We start from the raw sequence: 8451 nt of genomic DNA, 5'->3' as shown, positions 1-8451 counted from the left end.
GAAAATGAGTTAAAAACAAAGTAGCTAACTGACTAAAGTTATAAAAAGTGGCTCGCGGTAACTCAATGTACCACTTGGCTGCAAGACTAATAAGAGTGCATTGGAAAAGCCTTAAACGGATTGAATAATTTGCAATGGAGTTAGACGCACACCAGAGGTGACAAGTCATCACATGGTTCAACGGATCCTCTCTTGATTTTCCTTCAAACTTAGGAATATCACTAGGCAACTTGTTTGGCATTGGCGGCCAAAACGACAGATAATTTATTGGATCGTTCGTAAGGCGTGACAAATCAGGCAAGCCCAAAGTTGCAATGAACGGTAACTGACGATTAGGGTCCCTGAAACCCTGGGTCATGTGTTATAGACATTTTTGGGCACTACAACCCCAAGCATAAATGTCCATAAACCAAGGGCTCCTAAGTCCCTCAAGGTGTTGTTCCAACCCCTAAAAGAACAAGGTCAACTGATTACAACTTCTCCTAGAAGTTCTCCATGAAAAACTACTCAGAACTGGTCAAAACTGGATCATTTCACTTGCTCCATGGCCAGGGTGCAATGCATCTCACCTTGTACACACGGGAAGTGCATTGCATTTCAAAAATCCCTTCTATGGGGTGCGATGGACGAGAAAAGACAAGTGGCGGAGACAGTTTGCGAGGTGGATGATCATGGAATCTTCCAGAAACTTCTCCTCGGACACTTGTCTCTCAGAATCACCCAAGGATGAGTAAGAGATCAATGAGATCTCCAAGTGGCATCAAGAACTATCATAGAGAAGACACTAATAAAAAACCCATAGCTGACTCACACCTCTGCAAATATCTATATATAGGTCTCTCATCTCAGAGATCCAGGAGGTTAGAGGCTGGAATTTTGCATATTTTAAGGAATTGCTGTTGGTTTCTTGAGACAACATTAGAGTGTTGGGTGATATAAGCTTTGTATGAGGTCAATAGGGGCTTCCTTGCTGAGAGGATGATGCTGGGTCAGAACAACTGGTTGTAACTCCCTTGGCTCTTTCTTTTTTATCAATAAAAGTTATTCAAGTTTTCCTCCAAACTCTTGTGTCATTTATGTTCTATGCATTTGTATGGTTAATCTACATCTGATCCTAGATTACTTATGATTATAGATCCATGTTCTTGTATAGTTCTATGCTACTGTGATCTTACATGTACTCTGTGAAGCTGAGTGGGCAAGGGAACAAGTAGCAAAAGACTATCAGGAGAGAGAGGAATTGAACTAGGAGATTAGCGCAAGACAGAGGTTGGTCTTCTTTGTTCTTCTCTCATCTATATTTCATAAAGGAAAAACGAAAGTAGCTTTACTTTGTTTGTTTCTAAGGTAGCTATCACACCTTAGTGGGATAAGCAGTTCTGTGTAGACACTTTTCGCTGTAACAAAATGGCAACTCCGCTGGGGACGAATTAGTTTGTTTGTTTATCTTCCTTGTTGCTTATTTTATAAACTTATAGACAGAGTCTGAAGTCGAGCCAGGTAGCTTTCGAACTACATTTGCTATGCAAATGCAAAGTAGATAAATGCCACTTCAGTCAATCTCCGGGATTTGTTTATAAATTAAACAACTGATTGACAAACTCTTTGATTACCCCTTGTGGTAGCTCTTATAACCTCCTTAGATCTACCCCTGATTGTTGCACTACTGATTACCATTTGCTCGGACAAAACCCATGAACTGAACTGCAAACTGTGACCCGGAACCCAAGCAAAGTCTCTTCTCTGGCCTAGCGTAGGTACTGTTCTGTGAACCTGAAATTCAGCGCACTTCGAGAGTGTAGTAGGTGCGCTGCATTTCAAATTCCCTTTGTTACAGGTGCGCTGATTAGATTAGGCATTGTTCAGTTTTGGTTTCTGTGATTCATTTTTTTCAGTTCTATTCATGAATTTTGCTGCCTGTAATCAGTATATGTCTGTTTGAAACCCCTTTTCCTTGCTGTTATTCCGCCTCCTTCGTGCAAAAGAACTGTAAATGTTTTTGTGTATTTGTTGAGTCATTTTCAGTTCTCCTTTGCAAAAAGTAACATAATCGTACTGTCGTCCTTTGATTTGAAAGTGTCGCAAGTGTCGTTTTCAGTCATAGGAAAGAGTTTGGTTGCTGTAGATAGTTGATTATCCTATTACTATTGTATTTGGTTTGAATTTGTAATTTTTCTAGTGTCGAAAGCAAGTATTCATTTCCAAATTGTAAAGTGTTGTGATTGTCTCCATTTTTGTTTTCGAAAAGAAACTTGATAGTAATTGTCGCTTGGAAAATAATTTAGATTTGTGCATTAGATTTCTTTTTACCATTCACATACTAATAAAGCTGAAAACAAATACATGCATGTTCATTTGCATTTAGACTGTTTGATTGGTTTGATTTAGGACTGTGCATTTAGTGTGTGCTCTTTTCTCTTTGTGAAAGAATACTGTCTCTCTTTCCTTAGTAGCTAGGATTTTCATCGCACAAAGAAGATAAAAGACTGTTTATCATCTTAGATTGCATTTTAGGAATTATACATCTACATCTCGTGGTGAACCTAAAAGGAAAATTTCTTAAACAAGATCAACTATAAAATAAATTCAATGAATCCAACAACGCTTTGGAACCTAACGCACAACATTTAGAAGTCTAGGCTAGAGACGTATTCCGGCGTCGTAAAGCCTGGTAACTGTTGTTCTCACTGATGGTTGGGTGATTCCTCCAATTTGAGACGATAAGTGCCAGTACAGACTTGTGCTCCCACATACCGTCGAGTATATTTTGGGAGATCACAATAGGCTTAATCCTTTATCCATAGGAAGCCATGTCTGCCGCCCTATCGATCGCAATGCACTGAACACAACATTCGGGAAGATTGATTGCCGTATTGTAAAAGGTATTCTGCAGTTTTGCGATTGGTTTGGTAATCCCTCTACCTAGATTTCCAGAGCAGTCCCTTTCGTTCCTTTTCAGACTCCTTAACGGAAAAGGTCCATCTGAGCACTTGTCACTTCAGGCTCATTAAAAATCGAAGACGACTAGAGTCATCTTTTGTTTTTTCTTGACTCTTTAAAATTGAAAAAACAAGTTGTGTCAAAGAATCTAAAATTTATTTTAATCGGAATAACGTCATTGTTCCCTCGTTAGTCTTAGAAGTCAGTCTCCCTTCATCGCAAGTTCTTGTAGAATTGCTAGAAAATCTTTTGGATAGACTAGATATGTCTGAACAACGGTCGACATCCAGGACTGTGTCATCCGACGCAACAGCGGCAGAGCCTCCTGCTGCTACTCCAATGATGTTCGATGGTATACCATCTGTCCTATAAAGTTATCAACAACAAACCGGAGTCCAATCAGGGACTGTTTCGACGACATGGTCAGTTCCTATTTCTTTATTGGGATTATCATCTGGTATTTCTTATGTTGAAACTCAACAAATTGATCCAATGTGTCTTCAAAGGCCAATCTACCCTTTAAGTACTGGATTTCCACCATATGGAGGGAAGTATGCCTTTTCATTGTTCCCTCCCGAAGAACAACCATATGAGAGTTTACAACAAAGTTCGGGTCAAACTAGAATTACATCCAGCGGTTGGGTACCAATACTACCTCAGCAACCAAGGGTTGTATATTCAATGCAACCAGTCCACCCTGTGTCTAATATTCCCACTATACCTATGGTGACTGCGTCACAAGTACAAGCACTACCTGTTGTATGTCAACCCCAAGTTTCTCGGGTTGCAATACAATAACCTCTTGTCTCAACAACTCAATCACAACCTCAAGTTAGTGCCTCATTATCTGGAGCGACTCAGGCTCAAACAAGTACTATGACTTCTCATCTTGTTCAATCATCCAATATTGGGCAAAAACAAATGGTCCAACAACCATGGCTGATTCAATCTCAACAACCGCCATTCTAGCAATCATATCAAGGACCTGTGCAACAAGTCTTTGTAAGTAATGGGCAACCGCATTTCCAAAGCGGTTATCAACAACCATATTATAATGGTTATGCCCATCAACCTTGTCAAAGTTGCCAGCATCAAATACATTATGCTGGTATGAAAAGACCCACTGCTCAGGCGATTCCATCTTATCCTGGGTATGCTTCGCCTAACCTGAATCAACAGTTGCCCTTTGTAGCAACTCTAGAATTACCAGATCTAAACCGGCTGACGAATGATCCAATTTATTATGCCCCTTGGTGGCCAGCGATTCCACATAAACTTCGTCAGATATTCCTAAATTTAATGGAAATCCCGATGAAGACCTGTCGAATCATGTGATGACATTTCATCTGTGGTGTTCATCAAACACCCTAAATGATGATTCGATTATGCTTCGCCTTTTCCAGAGAATGTTAACTGGTCCGGTAGCAAAATGGTATATCGAATTTCCTAGAGCTTCATTCGATAACTTCAGCACCCTAGCCACAACCTTTTTAACCCATTTTCAATTACCAATAAGGTACGAAACAGGAACAGAGCTTCTTACCAATTTCAAACAAACAACGGCCACTCACATATCTGATCATGTTCATGAGTCGTGACGTCGTCGTAGAATGGTAAAAATGTATGTTCCTGATCAGCTTTTAGCTGAATGGTTTATTAAGTCATTATTACCTTCCATTACAGAAGATGTGGCAAAGGGAGGAGTCGTCACTGAAGAGCAAGTTATTGCTCGTGCACAATATTTAGACTTGATTTATACTCAGTCTGGCATGCTTTACAATAAAATCCTTGACGCTCCCAAACCAGAATTTTCTGTTCCTCCTCCTCCTAAATCGAACAATGACTCTCATGCGGGCAATGGCGTGATTGGTACTACAAACACGAAATCGACAAAGGCTACATCAAAGAAAGCCCATAAGATTTCTGATCAAAATGAAAATGAAAAAACTCTCGCCTCGGAGGTAAATGCCGTGTCAACCGACAAGGGCATACAACTGAAGCAACCAGGAGACAAGAAGAAAAAGAAAGGGAAAAAGAAGAAACAGGAGGAGTCATCTCATGAAAAACCTTCTCAAAACCCTTCTGGGCAAAGGAAACCCCCTGCGGGGTGTCATATATGTGATGAGGATCATCGGACGAGAGATTTTCCACATAAAGCTAAAGTTAAGAAACTCTTTAAGAATTCGAAAACCTCAGCAGTATTGACTGATCCGTTTTCAAACCCGGGAACCAAACTGGTTGCTAATCAAAATGCTTCCCGATCCCAAGTGCTAATGTTGTCTGTTTCGAAGCAAAAAAATGATACTTTGACAAGGGACAAAGATTATAGGAATCCATAGCTGTCGAACAACAAGGATAAAGATCAACCTAGTAGTTCAACAACAACTTCGATAGAAGTTGCGCCACCCATCATTCCTGAACCAATGATAAAACCGCCAAATGGAGTAATACACAAATCAACATTTAATCCTCGTGCCAAAGTAGCACAGAATTATAATATAGTAGAGGACCTAGCCCAATCGTCATCCGCTATGTCGACACTTGAGGTACCACAAAATTGCCTCTCCCAAAAGCAGGATCTATTATCAGTAATAGGTGGGATTGACCCACAGATTCCAATCTTGTATCCTTTAATCACAAAGGATATGACCCTCAGTTACCAGCTCAACTAGCTTTCCTTATTCAAGTGAAAGCCCTCAACAAAACTGTTCATCGAACAATTATTGATGAGGGGGCATCTACATGTATTATGTCGATGAGTTGCTAGAAAAATTTAGGCTCACCACCCTTGTCGCAATCATCAACAATGTTAAAAGCATTTGATGGACGATCATACACCCCATATGGGATTTTAAGTAACTTGCAAGTTGAACTAGGGGGAAAAACAGTAGAAATAGATGTTGAAGTAATCGACGGAAACCTCGATTACAACATCCTACTGTGAAGGCCCTGGATATATGCCATCGCTGCAATTGTGTTGACCTACTTCAGGAAGATTGCATTTCCCTTCCGAGGAGGAATTACAATCGTTGACCAACAAACATTTCTCCCCAACAGTCCACAAGTTATGGGAAGCATTCCAATGATCCATGGAAGCAATCATTCGCTTCAAAATATCGGAGTAGGTCTCCCAAAAGACCCTGCCTTAATGGGTACTTTTTCCCTACCACCTCCGAGTAATCTAACGGAAGTGACCACAGTGGAAACCTACAATATGAAGTCTTCTATATCTATCGGATTCAGAAGATTCCTAAACATTTTGTCAGCATGGATCATCGCCATTTTAGAAATATTGTAGCAATCAATTTTCTTGGCTTGGGGGGCAAACCCAAATCAACACTCATCATGTGTTTGGATAGATAGGTCTAAGGAATATGGCACATCTTCAGATCCTTGGTCGCATGTACAGTCTATAGATGAAGGATTCATTCAAACGATGATGATAGGAGAGGCACCATGGGAAGATTACCACCATCGCTCCGATCTTCCGAATTACCAAGAAGATTATTCCAGCAACCTTAATCATCCATTAGTTTTTGATTTTCTATCAAATACTGTAAATACAGTGGATTTCAAGGATGGTTCTTATCTCATGTCGACCTCGTTAAAAAATGAAACAAGGAGCCATGAGGATGGTTCTTATCCAGTGTCAACCTCATCAAAGAATGAAACAACTCCCTTTCCAAATCGAGTCTTTGACTACGATCTCGTAAAATCCAAGTCGAGTATTTCAAAGATCTCGAAGCTAAACCTTCATTCCAACCACCGTGTTGATTGCAATGAAGCTTGGGGGGCATGCACCTTGATTTGTGTTATTATGCTGGGGGAATGCAAACTTATCACGAGCAGTGTTACTCCAGGGTTCAAGCTCATTAAAAAATAAACCCACCATGAGCAGTGTTACTGCAGGGTTCAAGCTCGTTAAAAAATAAACCCGCACTGAGCAGTTTTAGCACAGAGTTTAAGCTCATTAAAAAATAAACTATTTCCCGGTAAATAACCATCGTGAATGTAGTACTTCAGCCTTTAATTCCTTGGTCGTGTTCCCATCATCACCTCCACTATGTATTGGCCGATCATTCACCTCCATTTGATTTTTTACCCCTTTTGAGGAACAATTGTCAAGAGTGATCCCACTAGCCATCCTTGTAACACTGCCGTGATTGGAAAATTCCAAACCTTACCTAGAATCAGCTGCTACCCAATTTTATCACTCGTTCCTCAAAAGACGAGTCTCCTTTAAGCTCTTTTCAACTGACTCGTAAAATATGAAAAGATTGCTGAGCCATTGGCCTCTCTAGCTCGTTAAAGGGACCGGAAGTGCTATCCATCCTTTAGATTTTAATCTTTTTGGGACTGAGGGATTATTACACAAAAAGATCGAGCGTTTGTTTTGTTCGGCTCGTTAAAAGTATCGAAAATTCATCCCTTCTGTATTGTTTTATACTTTTTCAGACTTAAGCGATTAGATGACGAAAAAGGAATTTTGGAGTTTCCTTTACATCCCTTTTCAGACTCTCTAAAATTGAAAAGGACTGAGTTATCTTTGTCGTTAAACTCGTTAAAACCTAATAGCGACAAACTTGTCCATAGCAGACAAGAATGAGTTTCACTATCACTAGGCTCGATAAAGCATAGCGATGGGTTTGCCCGAAGGGCAAATTATAGAAAAAGCATATGTTATCCTCCTCAAGCTTGACAAAAATAAAGAGGTACTAGTCAGCAATGACTGGGGAAAAATTGGGAAGAAAACTTGAAGAAACTTTGTTGGTAGCAAGTCGCTCTTGAACATGACACTTTCACTCCGCATCCAAGTCGGGTTGGGTTGTTTCATTCACCGGTCACATGACCATGGTCCCATCACACCATCCACATTTGGGGTTAATGCTACCAATCCATCACGTGAGTGTCGCCGATATGTTCAAGAGAAGTCATTCAGAGAATTCACCTGTGTCTCACCTGCTACAATACATTTACGCTCCATTCTTTCATGACCGCCACCCTGAACCTTATATCACCATATCGTTTTCACCTCAGTTAAAATCATTTTCTCCGTTCCGTGTCATTGATGTGGGATTCATTAAGGCCCTCCTATGACGGATCGCTTCTTGTCGACATCAACTCATTATCCAAGAAGTTGATCTAGGAACACCCCGTTCAGTACTTTGAAGCTTGCATGCCTCAATGGCAAGTTTCTCACTTCCAGTGACAGGTTTACATAAATGGCCTTCAACCGAAAGATTTTGCGTGGTGTTCGACGCCAAGTCCTTTACTCACACCACGTGAATTGTATTGCAGTACCTTGAGGGTCATTATCATTATCGGTGATTCATCTCGTGCCTGTTAACAGCTTACATCATTGGCTAGTAATCAGGTGATGTCTTTCCATGTTCGACTCCAGAACATCTCTCACATGGATAGACTTGTACTTCGAGTGAATATGGAACGCGATTGAAGACCTCGGATCTAGTTTCATCCACCCGGGCTGCGATATATATTCAGGGAAATAAA

Source organism: Pinus tabuliformis, chromosome 7 (assembly GCF_031772625.1).
Source record: "Pinus tabuliformis cultivar Carrire ecotype Pingquan chromosome 7, CPIR1, whole genome shotgun sequence".
Taxonomy (NCBI): domain Eukaryota; kingdom Viridiplantae; phylum Streptophyta; class Pinopsida; order Pinales; family Pinaceae; genus Pinus; species Pinus tabuliformis.
This window is presented reverse-complemented; position numbering follows the sequence as displayed.